The sequence below is a fragment of the Papio anubis genome, chromosome 1, assembly GCF_008728515.1.
Source record: "Papio anubis isolate 15944 chromosome 1, Panubis1.0, whole genome shotgun sequence".
Classification (NCBI taxonomy): Eukaryota; Metazoa; Chordata; class Mammalia; order Primates; family Cercopithecidae; genus Papio; species Papio anubis.
The window spans coordinates 186,270,932-186,291,213 of NC_044976.1; the positions used below are offsets into that span (position 1 = coordinate 186,270,932).

The 20,282-nt window shown below is 43.7% G+C and overlaps 1 protein-coding gene and 1 long non-coding RNA gene across 5 annotated transcripts in view; one reads left to right on the forward strand and one right to left on the reverse strand.

The window, feature by feature from the left end:
- Window positions 1-20,282, forward strand: part of TNR (tenascin R) — a 418,193-nt gene that overhangs the window by 106,051 nt on the left and 291,860 nt on the right. The window lies entirely within an intron of this gene.
- Window positions 4,323-13,113, reverse strand: LOC108583317. The gene is made up of 2 exons (XR_001897827.3): window positions 13,029-13,113; window positions 4,323-4,453 (listed from the first exon to the last, which is right to left on the reverse strand). It is a non-coding gene; the product is annotated as an uncharacterized LOC108583317 (long non-coding RNA).

Consider the following 20,282-nt stretch of genomic DNA (forward strand, 5'->3'; position numbering starts at 1 on the left):
TATCCACTCACCATGAAGCCGTCTGAAGGAAAGCCAGTCCAAGTGGGTTTTGGGGCCCTAATCCATGAATGAGAGAGGTTGAACATCCTCTAGAAACCATTGAGGAGGAGGACCTTGTAGCCTGCCCAAGAGTGCCACAGTTGGTTATTGTCAGTGACTAAGAAATCTTTTGTAATTTGTTCTCTTGACAAGTTGAACAAGAGCAGAGTTGCGAGGCATCTCTTCCAGCAGGATTCTGTATAAAAGGAAGCTTGTTCTTGTGATCTCTACTCCTTCCTGAGACTGTCTCAGCATCAGGTATTAGGGACATTCCTGGAAGGTCTGCACTCCTGGTCCACAAGAGCCTGACTCACAGGGACCCGGCTGTATGAGGTATGCTTCTGCAGACAGGAGCAACTAGATGCTTCTATGCAGCTTGACAAGTCATGGAGGAACCTGGGAAACCCATGAGTCTCTCCTAAAATTCACTGGAGATGGGAGTGGGGAGAAGGAGCTCGTCTTCTCTAGGGATTGATGCTCATTTCCCCCTCATTATATTCAGCGTCTCCCTCACTGCAGAGCAGTGACTGATGGTGATCATGAGACCACATGTACAGATAAGAAGTCTGAGCAAAGAGATCTAATCCAAGCTCACAGCTGAGAGAAGCTTCAGACAATGACAAGGAGCCTAGAGGACATTAGATTTGACATTTCCCCCTTAGTGGTAGATTTCTTCCTGGGGCCACACAGAAGTTCATCCAACACTTAATTATCCAGCCGCTGATTAGTTGATACCTGGATTATTTTGGCCGCTTAAGAAGAACCTATCATGAAAATATAAATGTATTACCTCTCATGCATTGTCACCCAGGCATGATTAATCAGGCTGTGGATTACTCAGGGCTTCTCTATTTTTTTTTCTTTTGCTGCTTTCTGTATTTTGATGATTTTATAAATCAGTCCTATCTCCCCTCAACCACAGGGTAGGTATGAGTAGAAAGAAGAGGTGCAGGTCAATGTAGTCCATGCATTTGTGAGTTAGGATATAAGATTTGGTGTTGGAGAAACTAAATGGCTTAACAATTATATTGAATTCTCTTTAAGTTTTAATTATCCATGTTATCTCGACTTTCATTATTATGGATCCCTGAACGTCGGCAGTAATGGCTGTACAGTTGACAACTGCACCATGTAATAACAAAGTCTGCTCTGTAATCATATTCTAGCATGCTATTTATCAGGGATCATTAGAACTCAGGATACTGGAGAGCAACAAAAATAAACAAAAGGCAAGCCCAGAGAGTTGTCTTGAATTCTCAGCCATCTTTCATTATCTCTTAATTTCTTAAACATCAGATTCATAAGGACTAAGTCTATAGGGACTAACTGGCTGATATTGCAAGCAAATGTTAAAACCAGGACAAATCCTAACTAGAGAATTTCCAAACTGCTGTAAAATCTCAAAATCAAATCTGTAAGATCCCTGCTGGAGCTGCACTATCACTTTTTTCACTGTTGGTATAAATTGAGTTGGCTTAAAGTAATATCTAATGCATGTTAGTTATGGAGGTAGCAAAGGGAACTCATTATTGAATAGTCTTGTTGACATGTTGTGATTATTTTTTCAAGACTCTGGCCTGAGGCATCAAGTAAAGACCTAGCATGGACCTACAACCACCAAACATGAGTTTGTTGAGGTTTGTGAGTCTTGGTGTCCAAACAGAGAGGCCACCTCTGTCAAGACTCACATAGCAGAGAGCATTGGAATTCCACGGACAGGGAACTGGGCTCCAGCAAAGGCTACACAGAGGAATTTTAGAAATCCGGCAGATGGTCATTCTCTGGGAGTTCTGTCCATGAGTGACTGGTCATAGCCCTTAAATTGGGATTTGGGGAAGAACTTTAGTCTACAAGAGAATCTAGGAAAAGCAAGAGAAATGGCAATTGGTAAAGAATCAAAGAGCCTGGGACCTGGGGCATGGATGGCAGGGGCTTCTCAGGGAGAAATGATGACTCAGGGGCTCTCGGGGAGAGACTATGACTCAGGGGCATGGAGAAGAGGGCAGGGGGCTCTCAGGGAGAGACTATGACTGAGACTTAACTATTAAGTCTGTGGGAAACTTAGATGTGCTTATATGTGTAAAGGACTTAGAACAAAGTAAATAATCTGTAGGTGTTAGCTATTATTGTCACCACTATCACCCTGATTCTGAGGACAGAGGAGGTAGTAGTTAATACTGGACACCTGGATGCCAGTTCAGCAAGGTGACCAATGCTAATCTCAACTGCTGGGGGTGAGGCCATTTAGATACTGCCTTGGACATCTCTGGGTAGTCACATCTGGGAAATTACATAAGGATGATCCATCAGGTAGAGGAAATAGTAGGTCCAGTTTGGGGACCTGGATAGAAAGAAAATAAGGGGTGGAGCTGGCACCCATGATATGGCCTGAGAATAGCCTAACTTAGGTGACCCTGGGGCAGTTACGTGTAATAGATAACTCTCCAAAACTGAGTATGTATGTTATCTGTGTAGGGAAACATAAATCCTCTTGAATTGAAATGGATTTTCATATTTCTAAAGTATGGATTTTTCATATTTGTAAAACACTCAGGAATCCAAATGTGGGTAATGCTAACTCTCTTCTCCGTAATCTGTGGGGCTGGAAGGACTGTAATAGTCCAAGATGAATGTGTGCTATTGTTTAATTGAGGGTCTTCTGTGGCAGGGGTAGAACACAGCATCACACAGGAGTGTAGATAATGGGATGATTGCTGAGGACTCCTGCAAGTAATTCAGTCTCTATAGAGTCAATTCCATCCGAAGCACACACTACCAATTCCATCTGTATTGGTGCAACTGGATTTGGGGTAGTTTTTATTAAAAATTCTCAAATCAATGCAATACAAGAATTAAAAATTCTCCTTGCTACTTCGTATCTTCCGCCAAGCACTTGATAAAATGTGTTCTACAAATGTAGATATGGAGTCATGATAAGAAAACTCACTCTTGCTGAATATTGGAATTATCTGGCTGATGTTGCAGGCAAATGTTAAAACCAGGACAAATCCCAACTGGAGAATTTCCAAACTACTAGAGGTCATTCACTGCCCTGGGGCAAAGTTTAAAGAGAAAAATTAGAGACCTTTTTGTTTGCACACACGTTGGTGAACACACTTAAGATGGAGCTGCCCCAGCTGCTCAAAGTTGAAAAGCTTCCAGATATGTCCAGGTGCAATAAAAGCTTCTAAGTCAGAGCTGGCCTCTAAGTCAGACCTGTTGGGCCAGCTCCTTGCAGGGTGACCCTAGCACATGCCTTTAGCTTCCAGGTATATTTGAGGATGGAGCAGCCCTCTTGTTTTCTGGAATATACCTTATTAACTGTCTAACAAGCCAGAGATCCTGTCCCTGTGACCCTGTCCAACCTCTGCGGCACCCCACAAAGGAGCAGAGGAGGGGCTAGGTAGGGACCAGTGACTTTAGGATATTGGTTTGGGGACATTTGCCATTAAGAGAATGTGGAGGGCTGGGGCAACTTTGAATAGCCGTAACAACCTCTTTTCAGTTTTTTTGTTCGTTTTGAGGGGGCAGTTGGTAATAAGTAGCACCACATAAATTATAACGTGCTATGAAAAGACAGTGTGGTTTATCAAAAAAAGCATATCGATTAGGAGTGGCAACTTGGGACTGACTTCTGGTGCTACAGGAGTTCCATGAGCACAACAAGCAAGACATTTTCCATTTCTGTGCCTCAGTTTCCATACTTATAACTTAGGATGGTGGAGACAGAGAATACTGGGGGATGTGTGAAGGGCCCTTCCAACTCTAATATTTCAAGCCCATGAGTCCTGTCCTGCGCTCCCACATACTAAGTCCCAAAGCAACACCCACATTTTCACTGCACTGACTTACATTTTCTCTCTGATATATTCCACTCTTCACACGCACTTGGGTTATTGAGATAAACCACTCACCTGAGATAGTCAGACGATCATTTAGCCAAGAAAACAAAATGTGAAAGACGATAAAGGCCCATCAGCAGAACAGATGGCTCTGCACACAAGGCAGAGAGACCCACAGGTGAGACAGAGGGCAAGGCTGATGGGGACATGGGATAAGAGATGTTGGCGGCTGACTGGATGGAATGGAGGGAAGGCGGCAGAGCTGGTGACAAGAGGAGTGAGCATTTCATCAGCATTGGCATTGTCTTACACAGAGAGACAATTATTCAGGGGAACTGAAACATGGGGGCACACAGCTCTGCCCTCTTCCCTGTCTTCCTCCCTGCCACTGATATAAAGAGCAAATGTTTTTCAAAATCGAAGCAAGAAATTGACAATCACTGAGTGTTCCAGGGGCCATTTACTGTGTCAAGTGGTTACATAGATTAGCTTATTTCATCTGACAGTGACTTCATGGGGTTGGCCTTATCATCGTCGTCATCATCATCATCATCATCGTCATCATCCTGGCTCTATGAAAGAAAAGAGCTAAGTCAAGGAAATTTACTCAGCTAGTAACTGCCAGTGCTGGACTGAACTTGGGTTTGTCTGACTCTTGAGCCCACAGCCTTTTCGCTGTCCCCTGCTGCAGCCAGAACCACATCTGGTCTATGGAAGATTTGAACACAATTCCCTAATATTCTTCCTTTCCTCTCCCCACCTCTCCCATTCTGAGACAAAGGTGTCAGCGGCTTGGAGCATAAGCAAGCATTGTTTCACTCTCTTCTTCTTTCTGCCTTCCTCCTCCCTTTCCTGGCCAAAAGTTCTATTTATAATATGGAATGTACTAAGAGGCCATCCATTCACCATTTCCTTAATTTTTATGGCATTTGCGATTAAATCAACTCAGGCTGTGAGCTTTGGTAATTAAATAATTTAGGTAGCAGAATATTTAATTAATTGTAATTACATATGCTGTCTTGAAAGCCATTTCTATTTTAATTTTAGCACAAACTGGATTGTCCAAAACATGTGTTTTCTTTGTCACCAAAACCTCTTGTCCCATTGCTATAATTTCTTTCCTTCTTCCCCACCATTCCTCTAACCCTCTGATCTTTATGTATTTTTTCTTTCCTTGTAATTTGACACACAGGCTATCAAAGGAGGCCAGCCATGCCTCAGTTCTGTGTGCTAAGGGCAGAGGAAACAAAAAAAGGACGTAAGACAAAGTCTTGGCCTACAAGATGCATACAGTCTAATTAAGGAGAAAATCCATAAAGACACTAAAGTATAAATAATAGAAAGACCCCATAGATGATCATTGCAAATGCAGTGGATTGAAGAGGATGGATGTGGGTTTAAACCAGGCCTGGATGTATGTGTAGCACTAACTCAGTGTGGGGAGTTGAGCCAAGTCTTGAGATGAGTAGTAAATAGTTGTAAAGCAGAGAAGAGGGGGTGAGTATTCCAGATAGAGGGGACAGCGTGCACAAGGTATGGAGACAGGAGCTTGGGGAATGGTGGAAGTTTCTTCCCTACAGAGAGCTGTATATGGCCAAGAAGTACACCAAAGACTATTTGTTCCTTTAGGGGAAGAGACATCATGACCTTATATGGGGAGGCAGTGTGGTATAGTGAGAGAGTCTCAGTTTAATACTGAGGTTCTGGATTTGAGTCATGGACACCAGATGCTCTGGGTTTCAGAGCAGTCACCATTTTCCCATCTCATTTTTTTTTTTCATCTGGAAAATAGGCACAATAAAATGCCTCGCAGGGCCATTCTCAGGGTTGAAAGAGATAAGGTACACAGTGCTAAATAGGCATTTAATGAAGGTTGATATTAACGTTATTTTGTTTTTAACACCAAAGCTTATTGTAAGTTATTAGATGCTTCACAAATATACAGAATTACTTGGTCTCTGCAGGATCTAGCCAAATGTCAACCCTTAATTCATGGTTACCAGCATTTTCAAATCTCAGATAGTTTTGTTGTTCTGCCTTGTCTACCCATATAGACTCTATTTTCTAAGTGAAATAAAACAATCTGATGTTGAAATGATAGTTTTTGTTGGAGCAAGGGTGACCTCAATGAACATGTGGTGAGATGAGAGCCTGGGTGTTCCACTTTTTCATCCCACACCCATGCCCTACAGAGTCCTCTGTTCTTGAGAACGGTGCACGGGAGAGCCTTGGGAACAGAGAGAAACTGGCTCTCTTCACACCATCTATAAGAATCAGATTTGCCAAGTACTTTTGCCAAAGCTGCTCTTCTCTTGTTTGCAAAATTTCTACCAAATGGAGCAACGCTGTGGATAATGAAACTGCATGAGTATCCTCATTAAATGGCCCCCTCTGCAAGGGATTGGGTGACGTGGGCCGTGAAGGCCCAGGCTGAGATCTTCCACAGAGCTAAGGTTCCTTCTCCCAGTGCCCCTTGGGGCACTTTGATGGTATTTACTTCCTCCTACCCATCTCCTCTAATGCAACAATTGTGCTAGTTAGTCAAAATTGCTATTGTTAGCAATGATGGATGCTTCGTGGTTTTTCCAAATACACTTAAACATGATTTTAAAATTCCATTTTTAGTCAAAAAGCATTACATGTTGTTTATGACATATAAAGCAGTGTAGAGATGCATAAAGAAAGCGCTAACATCCTTCTGTCCCCCCAAATTCCACTTGACTGAGAAAACCAATGTTTACAGTTTGGTGTGTGTATCATTTCCATGGCTTTCTCTATGTTTACACATACACAACACACACATCACACACACAAACACACACACCCTCTCACACACACACTTATACACATGCATATATTTTTCTGTCTGATTTGGCAAATGGAATCCTTCACTACACATTACCCTACAAATTGACTCTCAATATATAGACCACAGGTGTTCAATCTTTTGGCTTCCTTGGGCCACGTTGGAAGATGAAGAATTGTCTTGGGCCACACATAAAACACACTAACACTAATAACAGCTGGTGAACTAAAAAAAGTCACCAAAAAAAAATCTCATAATGTTTCAAGAAAGTTTACAAATTTGGGTTGGACTGCATTTAAAGCTGTCCTGGGCCACGTGGGCCATGGATTGAACAAGCTTGCTATAGACCTGTAGACGTAATTTATTTTTAAATAGCTATATAACATTTCATTGTAAGGATGTATCAAAATGTATTCGACAATTCTTTGCATAATCGGAATTCAATTGTTTCTAGTTTTCTTTTATCTTAACAAATAAAGCCAGAAGAAATATTCCTATATATGTATTTCATATATGTATGTGCATATGTGTTTATAGAGCTGCATACACACATATATATTTCTGTATTAAAGTCTCACAGTGAGGGGTGGCTGATCAGACTTGTGCATTTTTTTGTTTTCATAGGACATTCCAGGTCCTATTTCCCAAAGATTGCACCGTTGAAATTTGAGAACACCCACTGACCCACATCCTTCCCAGTCCTGGGTAGTACCAGTCTCTTTATTTTTTGTGAATCAGATAAAGCAGAAATTAATTACATGAATCTCCTTGCCCCTACTTTTCTCTCCAGAGCAGCTGGATGACCTCTGTCTGGATAGACCATGCAGGGGCCTGGGCCCTGCTATGCTCTCCTTGTTTGGTGAGAATTCAGCCTGTTTTTCGTAAGCTGTCTGGCTTCCCTTGTTTTGCAAGCAGAGCTCAGCTGGGTTCTCAGGTAGTTTTAGGAGCACAAGTAAATTTAGTGTGAAATAGCCCTGACAGTTACAAAAGGTTGTGTTTTATTCATTAAAAGGATGCCTAACAGTGAAGCTAAATACTGTGGTAGGAAAGGGATTCCCCTAAACACCTGAAGAAATATATTTGAAACAGGGGCCAAAACCTTCCCATCTGCCAAACGCTTCTATTTGCTAAAGATAAAAGAGAAAGAAAGGGAGAAAGAGAGGAAAGGAGAGAGAACGAGTGGAGTCATATCCTGAACCCTTGCAGATTGCTGTAGACCAGCAGTGAAGTATGTACAGTGCCTAACCCCATGCCTACTCCATGGCGGTTGCTTAATCAATTGTGATTGCTGTTATCATTATCAAATAACTGAACAACGTAATTGTTTTTAACTTGTGATTTGCTACTGATAGACACATTCTCAATGAACCACGATTTCAGGAAAGTTTCTATTAAAAGACTTTACTTATCTGTAGCTTCTAGGGATAAGACAAGAGTTCCTCTTTTCTGCAGGCCTGAAGTAAAGGCTCTTCTCTCTAAAGCAGAATGGGACCTTGCTACCCTTCAGATCTCTTCTTGGAGTCAGGAGCATCAAAGTAACCTATTGCTCTTGATATTTTTTGAGCTTGGAGCCCCTGTCGTCTTCCACCTGCAAAGCCCTTGTTCTTAGACTTGGGCCTGCACTTCAGCAGCCGTGGCAAGCAAGTCCCCAGACCACAGAGAGCTCTGTGTGCTCTAGGGAGAGTCCTGGGAAATGACCTTGGGCAGAGGACACACCAGAAATCTTCCTCAGGACTCAGCATGGGTCTGAGGTTCAGCCTCAAGAGCTGATAATCACTTATTTGTACAATGCGGAGCCGTGCCTCAACTATCACCGCTTTTATCTTCTATGGGTGATATCTCCATTTATTTACCTACTAATGATTGTGTCTGTCCCATTCTAGCTCTTTAAGGACAATCCAAGAAAAAAAGTGAGTTTCAGACACCTCAAGGCTATTTTGTAGCAATTATCTGGCAATTGCTTCTAACCCTATTTCCACTGGTAAAATTCTTGGCTTCCAAATCTCCACTTTGACCATGATGTTGGCTTTGATCTCTCAGTACTGACTCTGAGTCCGCACCAAACCCTCAGGTTCCTGCAGCCCCTTGCAGCCTTCTAGGTCCTAGCTCCACCCCTCTGATTCTCAGGGTCTGACGCCAGCCTGGTGACTGCAGATGCTTAGTGAGGCCAGTCCCACCTGTCCCTACTTCTCATCTCCTCCCCCGCATCTCTATACAGAAAAGATAATTGTTCTCAGCAATGCCACACATTGGCTGTTTAACTGCATTCCAGTCTCTGCAGGCCTGCCCTCCAAATTTCTGCATTTTTTATGTTCATGAGCTGCTTGTCTTGGCCTGACATTCCTGCCTACTCTTGGAAGTCTGGGATGAGGCTATGATCCTGGCATCATTTCCTCCCAGTGGCTAGAAAAGTTTAAAACAACCCGGTTTCCCCGGGGATCCTGTGATAGAAACATCTTAGCCTGGATCTGTAGGACATTTTCAGTGCCTCAGTCCCTCTGGCCATATGTTAAAGCAGAGAGATGACAAGATCAGTTGCTGGAGCTGGAGAGGAGGCGAATCATATCCTACGCTCTCAGAAGCCCAGTTCACCGCAGACAGCTGAGGCAGGATGTGCCTGCCTCATGGGAGCTCTCGGGTACTATAGAAAATCCAATCTGATCTGCTCCAATAGGGCTATTACACTCCAGCCCTGATAGGATCACACTCTCAGAGCACAAGGTAAAATTAAATTTGAGAGAAAATGAGATTTCTTTTGTTTTCTACAGAGTCCCATAGATAAGTGTCCTTCATGACTTAACCTTGATGGCCACAAGGAGCCCCACTGCAGGCCCAAAGGGATTTGATAGACAAATGGAATGAATTGGCACCATTGAAGACGATGGATGGGCTTCTCTTTCCATCTCCCTCCAGGCTGGCACTGGGCCAGTTTGCAAAGTGCTATAGAGGAAGTTTGTCCCCAGCACTTCTTCATTCTTTCTCTGCTGCTCCTCTTCCATTTGTCTGTGTCCCTGCTTCTCAGCTGCCCAGTGTTGCCGCAAGCTTCAAACCCAGTGTCCCTGGGTTTCTCCAGCTCTCAGCTGGAACCCACACAATGAGCTCATTTGAGCTAAAATGTTAACAGTGGCACAGAAAAAGGTGCCACTCTTTACCTCTTCCCCATAGGTCCCTTTAAGTGGTCTTCAAGCAAAGTACTAGCTAAGCCACAGATTTCAGAGATCCTAAAAAGGCTCTAGGAATCTGTAGGAGAGGTTCCCTCCACCCCAAATAACAGCTCTCAGACTTGTTCCCCTGGGAACAAAGATAAACCCTGAAAACACATTTTCCTTGCTGCCTTATGGCAACATTTCTCAGAGTGTGGTCTGCAGACAACAGCATCAGAATCACCTGGAATTCTGGTAAAGAGCGTATTTTTAGTTCCCTGCCCAGAATTACTAAATCAGAATCTCTGCCATGGCTTCCAAGGAAATAAGCTTTTAGCCTGCCTTCTGCGAGATTCTGAGGCACAGTTTGAGAGCCACTGGCTATAATTTGGAGGCGTTTCTCCCAGTGGTCCTGGCTCCTTCTGACTATCATGTGGATTGGGGCAGCTGAGACTGCTGGCTTCTTTGGCTTTTACAGACCTCTCATTACTCTCAGTGGCTACTATGGTAAAGGCCAAAGGCTTCTTAGAAATTTGCAGCTTCCTCCAAGACAGCTCTCTTGAGCTCTCTCCAGTAGGAAAAGTTGTCTTTCCAAAGAACACATCTGAATGTATAAAAATGTTAAGAGAGCCTTAGGTTAACTTGAAAATAGAACTGATCTTACTCATTTGGGAGGTGAGGTGGGTATGGATGGGGGATGGCAATTATGATGATCATTACAATTAGAGCTATAATTTATTGATGACCTATCAAGTTCTAAGCCTGGTGCAAACTACTCATAATTTCATTTAATCTTTACAATGTTCTGATATGGTGAGTATCATTATGCCGTTTTTACCAGATGAGAAAGTTGTGGTTCAAAATCACATAACTAGTTACTGATGTAATAATAGAATTTGAACTCAGTCTTTCTGAAGCTAATAACTCCTTTTCAAGTATATGCAAATTTATAAAGCTAAGGCCCATCCCCATCCACTGTTCTGTTTTGATTTTTACACCAACGCTGTCAGGCAGACAGAGCAAGTTTTATAAATGAGAAAGCTAAGGATTAGAGTTTTTCATCCCAGCTTGTTCACTAGTAAGAAACACAGTCAAAGTTTGAACACAGGGCATTTACTCTCAATCCAGGGCTTTTTCTTTCATGAGATTCTGCTTTGTCTTCTTGCCATGTCAATCACAGGTTATACCCAAGAGGCAACAATACTGTTAGTTTAGATTAACAAGTGTGTGAGTTTGGTGGGGCTGCCATAGCAAATTACCTTGTGACTTAAAACAACACAATTTTATGTTCTCAGAGGACTTCTGGAGGCCAGAAGTCCAAAATCACGGTGATAACAGGGTTTAGGTTCCTCTGAAGGATCTAGGGGAAAAATCTTTTCTTGTGCTTCCAGCTTCTGGGGGCTCCAGGCATTCCTCGGCTTGTGGTGACATCACTCCAATCTTTACTTCTGTCATGGCCTTCACCTCTGTGGCTTTCTTCCCTTCTGCCTTTTATCACTTGTCATTGGATTTAGGCTTCACCTGAATAATCCTGCATGATTTCACCTCAAGATCCTTAATTTATCACATCTGCAAAGACCCTTTTCTAAACAAGGTCACATCCTCAAGTTCTGAGGGTTAAAACATAGACATATCTTCTGGGGCCCAGCATTGAATCTACCACAATAGGTAACTAGTATTTTAAGACACATATGTAAATAAGACATACGTATAAATACACAAAGCTCATTAGAAAACATATGCAGTTCATTTCAATTTCTCTCTCAGTTGCTTTCTTCTCGATTACTAACTGAAGGCTGCCATGAGGAATGGTTTTTGATGAGAATTGGGGACAGGGAGGGATTCTTTTAGAGCAAAAGAGTGTTAAGGTTAGGGCAACCTGAGAAGGTAGCTATGAAATGCAAGAGCCCACCCAAAAGGCAGAAGAGAGGATAGCAGCTCAGCACTGAGGGAGCAGCAGAAAGAGTGCTGGAGGTAGGTGGAATGGTTCTGAAAGCAGCTACTTCACCGTCATGACTTGCTTGGGTGAGATTTTGATGACCTTTGCATGATCATAGTTATCAAAACCTACTTCTGGATTGGGGAATGGTAGAAGGGAGGGAAGACCAACAGGAGTGTATTAGTCCATTTTCACGCTGCTGATAAAGACATACCCGAGACTGGGCAATATACAAAAGGAAGAGGTTTAATTAGACTTACAGTTCCACATGGCTGGGGAAGGTCTCAGAATCATGGCGAAGGGTGAAAGGCACTTCTTACATGGCAGTGGCAAGAGAATGAGGAAGAAGCAAAAGCAGAAACCCCTGATAAGCCCATCAGACCTCATGAAACTTATTCACTATCATGAGAAAAGCACAGGAAAGACAGGCCCCCATGATTCAATTACCTCCCCCCCCACCCCCGGGTCCCTCCCACAACACTTGGGAATTCTGGGAGATACAATTCAGGTTGAGATTTGGGTGGGGTGAGAGCCAAGCCATATCCAGGAGCATCTTGTCCTTGTTCGGTTTGATATCATTTCAGCCTGTGGGGAGATGCGCAGATGGCTGAGGGTAGAGGGGTATGGGCTAGAAGGCTCGGAGACCCTTGCTGACCATGAAATCAGGCCCTCTGCAGAAAGTGGAGCAGTCTCAGTCCCAGCTGTTCTGATGCTGCCATTGCAATCAACTTCCGCAGTGCCTGCTCTTGCAGGTGAAGGCTGGAAGTATGGGGAGCCCTTTAACAGCAGCAGAAACATTCTCTATTGAGAACAGGATTGTGAATCCCATGGGGAGGCTCTGTTCAGAGTCACCCTTACTTCCTACAGCAACTATGGAGCACACAGGCCTGGCCGAGCCAGTCTGGTGCTCAGGGCTCTGGGAATTCTGCTACACTAGAGCTTTTGCAAGAAGCAGTGGCAGCCTACGGGCCAAGAAAGCACATTTCCCCAGATACTGCTAGCAGACCCAGTGCAAGCTAGTGCCAGAGAGTCAATGCCACCCCCGTGTCCCCCTTTACCAGCCATTACATATTCGCTTTGACAGGGCCCAACATCTAGTTCTGCTACAGTCTTTGCATTCATGATATTCTGTTTCTCTGCATTTACGATGGGATATTTTACAGACAGAATAGGCAGAAAAACCACACTGTTGTTTTTCATGGTTGAGGGTTATTTGAAAAGAAAGGAAAAATACATCACAAAGGATGATTAGAGCTGACCTGGGAATCGTAGAAGCCAAATTTGTGGCTATTCAAGGCTCTTGGGAGCTTTTTCAGGTAAGTAGAGGTCCCTTCTTCCCTAGAGTTCTTAAGCTGCAATGGATGCTAGCTCCTTAGTGTTGGAGCACCGGTACTTCTGGCCAAGCTTAGGATGAGGCCCTAGAGGTGCCTTTGAGCTTCTTCATCTAACAGCTCCCCAGAAAACAGGGCAAGTGGGAAATCTGGAGGCAGGAGGTGCTCAGCTGAAGGCTGGTCTTCCCTTAGTACTGAAGAAGGGGGCCCATCCTGTAGTGACCCCATGGTGAAATAGAATATGATTGTCTTTGGAACTCTTCTCTGCACGTTGTTCCATCTGCCTCTTGGTGGCTGTCCATTCCCTATCCCAGGAGCCCACCATTACCTTAGGCTGTCTGTATGAGTTTCCCACGGCTACAATAATGAAGTGCCATAAACTGAGCAGCTTAAAACAACAGAAATTATATTATCTGACAGTTCTGGAGGCTAGAAGCTCAAAATTAAGGTGTCAGCAGGGCCAAGATTTCTTTGAAACCTGTAGTGGGACTCTCTTTTCACTTCGTCCCAGCTTCCAGTGGTTTGCAGACACTCCTTAGCATTTCTTGGCTTGCTTTTGAAACCTCTGCTTCCCTCAATCTCTGTCTCTGTCGTTACATGGAGTTCTTCCCTTGTATGTCTCTGTATCTGTGTCTTGTCTCCTTTTCTTTAAAGATACCAGTCATATTGCATTATGGGCCCACTCTACTTCAGTATGACCTAACTAGCTCATATATCTGCAAAGACCCTTTTTCCAAATAAGGTCACATTCTGAAGCTCCAGGAATAACACGAATTGGGGGGCAGGGGACAGGGACATGATCAACCCAGTACACACTCTGTCTCATCTATTTCCAGGAAAGAATTGTGTAATCTTATTCTCAATATAGCGAGGATGACTGATGAGCCTGGATGTACCACAAGATATATTAAGAGGTGATACCATGTAAGCTAGGGGAGGAGGAGCAATTAGTGGAGAGGGAAGGTTTTCTATGAATGAATCTCTGATGGTGGAATTCTATGCACCGGGAAGGCCTGGGGACCAGATTACTCCAGGTGGGTGTGTGCCCACTCTTCCTAATCTTGTTGAGTGGCTCTCATCACCATGCTAGCATTTTTATATAGATGGAAATAAAACATCGGGGCATTCTTAGAAAAAATAAGAGTCAGAAAACCAGGATAGCATAGAGGAAAGAGCCCCTTAACTTGTGTCAAGAGACCTGGGCCCAAGTCTTGGCTTCTCCTGTAACCAGTGTGGGCCCCGGAGCACTTCAGTGGCTTCAGGCTCCTCTGTAGTATGGGGGGATAGGACCAGAAGACCCCTACTCTAATTCTTCCCCTAGCATTTTATCATCATACATGTGGGAAAATTAGCTCACTCTAATCCTCTGCTGGTTTTCTCCCTGCTGCCTCTTGTTTGCAGGCAATAGTCCTGTGAGCAAACATCACCTCCTGCACTTCCACTAAATTGGGATGCCCAGAGCCAAAGGGCTGATTCACAGCATTAGGAACAACTAGGACACTACATTTTGGGTAATAAACTGTTTTCTGAGAGTCTTGTATTTGTTATCCAAAGACTGTATCGGGTACTAGATATATATTATACTGTGTAGGTATAGAGAGAAATGTATAATAGTAATACCTGCTATTTACCCAACATATGTATGCACACACACAATAGTGGTGAATTTGGCTGATGATGTCTTTGTACACACAGAGTCTATGATCAACCAGGTCAATTTAGGTCAATTGATCCTTTAGAAAGGTAAGCCAATAGTACTTTCGGATCCCATGAGAGACAAGTTGAAGAGCACTGTTACATGTTGAATTTGTCTTCCAAAAAATATATGTTGAAATCTTAACCCTCAGTACCTCAGAATGTAACCTTATTTGGAAATAGGATCTTTGCAGATGTAATTAGGATGGGGTCAGACTGGAGTAGGGTGGGTTCTTAATCCAGTATGGCTGGTGTCCTTATAAAACAGCCATGGGGAAACAGAGGTACCAGGGACAACCCCATGTAAATATGAGGACAGAGATGGACTTTTAAGCTAAGGCATGCTGGAGAGTGCCCACAAATCACCAGAAATCTTCCAGGAGGAAGAGGCAAGAAAAATTTTTTTCTCCCTACAGGTTTCAGAGGGATCATAGCCCTGCTAATACCTTGATTTTGGAATTTTAGCTTCCATAACTACCAGATGGCAAATTTCTGTTGTTTTAAGACACACAGTGGTGCTTTGTTACAATCTTAAAAAACCAATACAGGCACTTAAAGCAGTCTAGAGGGTTCTGTGAAAGCTTCCCAGAGGAGGAGATGCCCATACTGGGGCCTTAAATATGCGTAGGAGTTGGCAAAGGACAGGGTGTGAGTGGCACGTGGATATTGGGCTAGAGGGTGTTCCGGGGAAAGGAAACAGTATATGCAAATGCCTGGGGAAGAAAGCCTGGTTAGATGGAGGTTAGTGTGGGTGTCCCACAGTGATGAGGAATGAAAAGCAATGTGGCCAGAAAAAGAAGGAGGGACCAGGTCACCTGCTCCTGTTGAGGTAGTTCTTCAAGACTGGCATGAGTGCCATGGGTGCCTGGTGCCCCAGTTCTGCCATGTACCTGCAAACACCTGATTCACTGCTGCAGAGGAGTATCAGTGGGGGATTCAATAGGAAATGAGGGTGTGTAAGGCTTTTCTGCCTACAGTGCTCCTTCCAGATTCAGAGTCTCCAAGACTCATTTATTTCCCAAATATTTATTTAGTGTTCAAAGTTCTACATTTGGTATGTAAGATACAGAAATGTATAACAATAATACCTAACATTTACCCAACATATATTATGTACAAAGCAGTCTGCTTAGTGCTTTACATGGATTATCTCACTCAATGCTCTTAACATCCTCACAGAGTGAATAACGTTATTAGCCCTCTTTCACGGAGAAGGAAGCCAAACCTGCAGAGATTAAATAACTTGCAAAAGTGTTTCAGCCAGGAAACTGTGGAGCTGAGATGTGAACCAGGGTAGGCTCAATCTAGGGCCATAGGCTTAACCTTTGTGTAATACAAATCCTTGCCTCTATAGTACTTATAATCTAGTAGGAAAGGTAGGACAGCCGTAACTCAAAGCACATTGAATGATGATAGTTTCTAAGTGCTTAGAGAAGGTATAAAATGGATGGGATATAAGGGCAGAGAGCAAGGAGGGAGGAGCAGGAAAGTTCCAAGTGAAGAAGTGAAATTTGAGCTGGACATTGAAGGGTAGGTAGCTAATAATATTGACAGCAGCTTATCAAGCATGTGCTAGCTGTGAAACTGTGTCAACGCTTTATACAACCCTATGAGGTAGGGTACTACTCTTTGTACCAACCCTATGAGGTAGGTACTACTATTAACCTATTTAATACATTAGGAAGTTGAAGGCACAGAAAAGTGGAGTGTAATTTAGATAGATATATCTGGCAGTGAGGACAATGGCCAGAGGAAGAAAGCATCCTGAAATGCACCTCAGGGGTGAGTTTGGGGCAGTGAGTAACTGAGTGTGGTGGGGGTGTCAGATCCATGAAGAGAAACAAGGAGGGTCAGATGGCACCAGGTCATGAGAAGCGGGGAATTCAAGGTAAGGATTTGGACTTGATTCAGCAAGCAGTGAGGAGGCATTAGAAGATTTTGATCAGGAAGATTAGTCTGGCAGCAGAATTCAGGCTAGAGCACAGACAGATGTAGACAGTGAGATGAGCAGGGGTCCTATTACAGTACATCATGCCCATCAGTTGGTCACAATACACGTTGAGTACCTGCCATTTGCCAGAACAGACCGGCCAGCTAGAAAGAAGAGGTCTCCACCGTCCTGCAGTTAACAGTCAAGGACGATGGCAATGCCATCCCGAATCAAGGCAAGAGCTACGGCAAAGGGAAGAGGGGTGGGTTGTAATAGCATTTCACGTTTAGAATTAACAGGACATGGCAATGGAGGCATTCAGAGTGCTCTCAGCACTCTGGAAACTATGCCTGTGGGTCAGGGGCCAGCCCACCTGGCAGGTAAGTATGAGACTAAACAGAACAACTGAGTTTATAAAGCAAGTTGGAGTTTAGAAGAGCTTCTCTCTCTCTCTCTCTCTTTTTTCTACTCACACAAACTCATTTGAGATTGAGCTTCCATGAAAGAGCATTCCACACACCTGCTCACCCTGGTGAGGGGCTCTGCAGCTGTGACTGCTGCAGTTCTGGACACCAGAGGCCAGCCCAGTGCACAGCATGACTGGTGTGACTAAATTCAGGAGCGCATCCTGGGTCCTCAGTCTTTGAACCACCTACTCGCCACTGCTCTGCCCAATTGTACAGGCTTGACTAGCTCAGCCCCTCTGCTTCTTTTCTCTCTGCCTCCTGCTGCCAGCCTTTGGGCTGTGTTCTGCTTGTTAGCAGCTCTGCTGGAGGTGGGCGAAGGGATGGAAAGCCTCCAGAACTTGGACTAGTTTCTTCGGCTCATTGTTAACAGCTCCGATAAAAGCCAGGTTAAGGGAAAGGCGGTTGAGGTTACTGGGTCAAAATTTTCGTACCAATACTCCAGCCTGGGTATTATGTTTCCTCTACTTGGTTCTCTCCACCTGTTTCAATTCTATCAGGCTTCTGAGCTCAGCTTACACCCAGCAGAAGCTCAGTAACTGTGGGGTTGGTGATAAAACTGAGAGCAATCCGTCCAGATGAAAGTGCACACTCATTGCTCTGAGCTCACTAAGCACTTTGTCTATCCTGCCTATTACTCTCTTAAAAACCAGGGAGAAAGAGTTCTGTGCCAGAATTTACCTCTGGGCTCCTGAAATCACTTCTTGGACTTCCTTGCTCAAGGAAGAGCCAGATGGAGATTTATTAGCAGAGATGACTCCATCTATGTGAAATTACGCATTATAACAATTACACAGAACTTTACCTTCCATTTAATTCTCCCCTTCCATTTAATTGGTGAGGTAGGTTTTATTAATCCCATTTTATAGATGGGTAAGTTTCAGTGATTTACACAAGAGGCCATGCCACTTGGGTAAAAATAAGTTGGAGCAAATGCTTTTTTATTCTGAAGTTCTTGTTTTTATTCCAACACACAACCTCTGTGTTTGCACTGTTTTAGTGGTGATTGGCTTTATGTATTATGCTTTTTTCCTCTGGGGAAGAGCAGAAAAATGTTTGATTACTACAAATTTCCTGAGCATCATGACCTGGGTACTTTTCCTGGCTCTGCCGTAGCTAGTACTGGGCCTTGGGAACAAGTGTCACAACATCTCTGGAACTCTATTACCTCATCTGTAAGACGGTGGGTTTGGATTGAATAATTTCCCAAGACTTGTGTTCTAATTCTATACATGCAAGGCTGGTATTGGTTTACTCTTTTTTCAGGTCCAAAGTGAGCTGTAGAGGATACTTGTTTTCTTCCCAGCCAGGTTGGCACTTGATAGACTAATTAGCCTGCTTATCTTTGTTCTACTCAATACGTCAGGTGGGTTATCTGCATGACTTTTCTGGTCCCCTGAAACTGGAATCGTTCTGCATTGAAGTGGTTCCATAATGTACCTCCTGCTCTGGGCCACTGTCCTGGGAGGCCATCCTAGACTGAGATTCTACATGAAGTTTTATGTGTTGTAAGCTGGTAAAGGGCTCTATAAATACTAGATGTTCCTTTTGGTCCTTTGGACGGCAATGGACAATGCTCTCAAGGTCCATTGCTCCCATGGTTGCCCAGCATTCTAATGGAACTGTCTTCTTCCATTAGCAAGCTGGGGAACTTGAGATGGCCTAGGAGGGATGTGGAGAAGTAGACCGTGATAGAGGAGGAGACTGGAGAGAACAGGCACTCAGTCACTAATGGAGACCCTCCTAGCACCCCAGGAGCAGCAAGATCTCTTTCCGTGGAGGCCATTTGCTCTCTAGTTGCAGAAGTTGCCCTGCCAGCCCTTCACCCACCTAGGCAATGAGGCCAGGGAGGCACAGCTGTGCCCTAATGAACAGCCAGATGGAAAACCAAATAGGCACATTAGGTTAGTGGCCAACCAAATCCTCAGTCTTCTCAAATGAATCACAACCTGTGTGCTGGGTGCTCCTGGGCAAAAGGCAAGGGCAGTGTTTGATCAATGGCATTGCCTAAAGTAGAGCCTCCGATAGTCCCAGCACCCAGGTTAACCCTCTTTCCAGACAGTGTGTTCCTGGAGGTGACAAGCAGGATGTGGGTTCCTCTGCAAATTGTAAAACTGGCATATTCAGGCCAACCAGGTTGGGGGGTTCCACTCCCTGCTGTAAGCAACGGCCCTATGGCTTTCTGTATGGTTCTCCTGAGCAAAGCAGTGCCTTACTCCTAGGGCTAAGGAGAGTGTCTACCAGCAGGGAGGGCAGAGGGAACAAATGGTTTCCTCTTAGCCAGTTGGGACAGAGACTCCCCATATGAAACGGAACTGCAGTTTAATGGCATGGAACAAAAGCAGCTAAGCGGCTGCCAATATGCATTCAGTTGAGTCCAGGAACTGTAGTAAAATTAAAGGGGAGAGGGGAAAAATAACCAGCCCTGCCAGGTTGATTTGTAGTGTCTGCATTGATGCTACATTTGTATTCAAGGTTTCTCTGAATAGGAGGTGAGCTCTAATGATATCACTTTAAACCTCAGGGCCAGAGATATAATCACATGCCATTACTTCTTAATCACATGGTAACTACTATGCCATTACTTTCTAACTTCAGTCTAATTGCAACTTACTTCTGATTAGTGGGCAATAAACATTTACAAACAGGGTCCAGATCTATTTCCATACAATTTACTCAGCTTAAGAGAAGGAATGAAAATATATAAATTGGGTGAGCGCAGGGTGCCTGCCCCAATACTGTAGTTATCACAAGAAATGTTGGTTGAGCTTGAATGACCGTCCCAATTAAGTAACAAAATAGATTTTAGGGGAAAAGTAGGTACCTCTACCTAGGAGTGATGCAGGAAGTCAAGTTTGAAGTCCAGAGTCTTGAGTTCATGTTCTTGCTCTTTTATTTACCGATCTTGGTCAAGAACTAAACCTTTCTGAGTATCATTTTCCTGATCTAAAATGGGTAAAATAAAAACTACTTTGAAAAGATAAAGATTTTTTAAAAGATCATATTTGTGTGAAACCTTGGTGAAATAAAAAAAAAAGATGTTGTGTAGTTATTAACTATTACTATTTTTCCCAGGGTGAGGAATATCCTTTG